The sequence below is a fragment of the Polistes canadensis genome, unplaced genomic scaffold (genome assembly GCF_001313835.1).
Source record: "Polistes canadensis isolate GaletaPanama2010 unplaced genomic scaffold, ASM131383v1 scaffold_0, whole genome shotgun sequence".
Lineage (NCBI taxonomy): Eukaryota > Metazoa > Arthropoda > Insecta > Hymenoptera > Vespidae > Polistes > Polistes canadensis.
In genome coordinates this window covers 1,747,870-1,750,965 of record NW_014569547.1, presented here as the reverse complement: position 1 = coordinate 1,750,965, position 3,096 = coordinate 1,747,870, and the positions used below count along the sequence as shown (strand labels likewise).

Below are 3,096 nucleotides of genomic sequence, written 5' to 3'. Positions count from 1 at the left end.
TTTTTTTTTTTTTAATTTCTTTATTTCTTCTTTTTCTTTTTATCTTCATATTATATAATAATATTATTATTATCTAGTCTAATATATTACTATTAATAAATTTCGTCTGTTGAAAAATAAGTAGTTTAAATAAACATCCGATTAACCTAACGTGAGATTATATCCAAATTTATATTTACATTTTATCTAAAATAAATAACTCATATGTAAACATATTATCCAGTTAATTTTCTTTTTAAAAAATCGAATATCTTTCTTTTTTATCAACGCGTTTTTTGCTTTTCAATAGGAATTTATATTTAGTATCCTTTTATTTCCATTTTTTTTCTTGTATTATGATAATAACGATCATCAATCGTCCCATAAATACAGAAATTATATATATATATGTGTGTATATGATTGATGAAATAATATTAATTTGTAAACTTTTAAAATGCATCGTGCTTGTTAAATAGCAACATATCATATAAGTTTCATTATTTTTGATAATATTTTACGTAGAATATAATAAATCAAAAAACAACACAATGTTTTTGTCGGCATTTAACAATTACATATATATATTATATATACAATTATATATATATATATATACGATATAAATTGAATTTTTAATTAATACTTATTAGAGAAAATAATTTTCTTCAAGATTATATATGCGTATAATTTTTTTTTTTTTGTATACAAAAAATAAACAAACAATTAATAGAAAAACAAAATGTTATATGCAATGCGATATATCGCGTTTATTTATAAATTAATGAATCTTTATTTATTTTAATTCAAGGATAGTTGAGAGTGTATTATTGATATAAGAATAAATAAAATACAAAAAAAAAAAAACAATATTAATCGTTCGTTTCCGTTAATAAATGATTGTATACGATAACAAATATTACCATCATAACTAACTATAATCATCTATTCACCGTTTCGTTGTCGTCAGTTCTTTTTTCGCTTCCGTAAAATGCATTATGTAAAGTCAGGAAGATTTTTAATTATTGTCTCGATCACTAAATCATTTGATTATGTAATAATTAATTGTCAACCATGTTGTGTTCGGTCCCTTTTATTCTTCTTCTTTTTTTTTTTTTTGGTTTTTCCTTATTATCTTTTCTTTCCACTCGTATTATTATCTTAAATGAAAACAATAAAAAAAACAATCGTGTAGTTAATCAAAAAATATTATCACATAAATCAGAAGAGTTTATTGTGGAGCGAAAGAAGAATTGCAGATGTTTGAATAATAAAGAACGCGTATAGTTTGATGAATATAAAAAAATTAGCAGAACGAATAGAAAAAAAAAGAAAAAAAAGCAATATAACGAATGTATCTTCATCTTTACTTTTATACGCGATTATTAATTTCAATTAATTAAGCTAAGTGTGTGTGTTAATGTATTTCGTCGAATAAACAATTTAGGAAAAAAAGAAAAGAATAAAAGAAATAAGAGAAAGACAATTATCTAGATATATAATATAACAATCATATAACTTGAACATTTTATATATCATTTTAATTGTTACGTCTTTCCTCGAATTAAATTTCGTTTAATTTAATTAAACTAATGAAATATATTTTTATTTATTTATTCTTTTTTTTTTTCAATTAAAAATAAAAAGAAAAGAAACATATAGTATGTTTGGTATAACGGTTAATAATAATTTTTTTTTACATTAGATAAGTGTTGTACAAGTATCAAAGAACATATATGTGCTCATACCAATTATTTGAACTTTGTTGTAATCTTGTAAAACTTATTAACGAATACTTACACTTATATTATTTTATCTACAATTTGTAATCCGAATAGGTAGGTGGTCGTAATGCAATAAATTAAAATTTTTCAAACGTTCAATTTATTAAATGGATCATTAATCGACACTGCGTATAAATTATAATTTTTTAAATGGATCATTAATTGACACTGCATATTAAAACCAGACTTTCTGTGTTTAACGAATATTTTCGTCATCGTTTTATTCTAGCAACACAATATATATATATATTATTCCCATCAATGAATATAAATTTTCTTTAATAATAATAATACTTAACGCTGTGTTAAAAGATCAACATTTTTATGACTAATAAATTATATGAGTAATAGACGACACGACACGACACGACACAATGTATTCGAATTACAAATACAATGTTTTGCCGATTTCTAAGCTTATTTTCCCTTTTCTTTTTTTTTGAAAATTAATCCGAACTTTCTTGCAAACTCTGATGTATACTATTATCAATTTGGTATTTAATATTTTTTTGTTATTTTTTGTTTTTCTTTTTTTTTCTTTTCACTGAAGTTAATCGATTTGAATAAATAAGTAGTTGGTTGTGAATTGCATTGGAAAAATTATGTAATACGGACACGTTCTCAATACTTATGCATAATTCGCGAGCGATGAACGAAGGAAAAGGTGCTGCGCGCGTACGAGAAAGAGAGAGAGAGAGAGAGACAGAAAGAAAAAAAAAAAGAGATAAAAATCTATTCGTTCGAAAGAACCGAACATTGACATACAAAATACTCGCAGCTCGAGGTCGAACCTCGAGGAGGAGATTACTTTTCCACTTCGATCGCGAACGAATAAACGAAGAACGAAAGCAAGTAACGCGACATAACCTTATTTCATCTCCATCCAAGACTTCAAACGATTTCAACATCCTTCGTAAGTGTCAAGGCTGAGAATCGTCGTTGTTATAGAAGCCACAAAGATTTTTTTTTGTTCTCTCTCTCTCTCTCTCTCTTTCTCTCTGTCTTTCTCTCTTTCTTTTTCTTTTTCTTTCTCTTGCTACTTTTCTCTTTCTTTTTTTCTGATTCCAATATGGCTGCAACCGCGTGACCATATTATAGCTTTGTCTCCTCTTTTATGTTCTCTATCGATATTTTCAACAAATTTTGTATATATAATTATATAATACTTACACATATATTAACAAGTTACACCCGAAAAATATTTTTCGCATAAGTTAAATCTTTTTATAATTTGCAAAAGAAAATGTACGATTTTTGTATCGAACCGTTTTTTTTTTACTTTTTGGAAGATAGAGTTAAGGGGCAGTAAATACAATATATATATATATATATAT

The 3,096-nt window shown here is 24.8% G+C and overlaps 1 protein-coding gene across 6 annotated transcripts in view; it reads left to right on the top strand.

Moving 5' to 3' along the window:
• The window catches only part of LOC106793125 (cell growth regulator with RING finger domain protein 1-like), a 23,870-nt gene that overhangs the window by 9,141 nt on the left and 11,633 nt on the right, over positions 1–3,096 (top strand). The gene's annotated exons all lie outside the window — the stretch shown is intronic.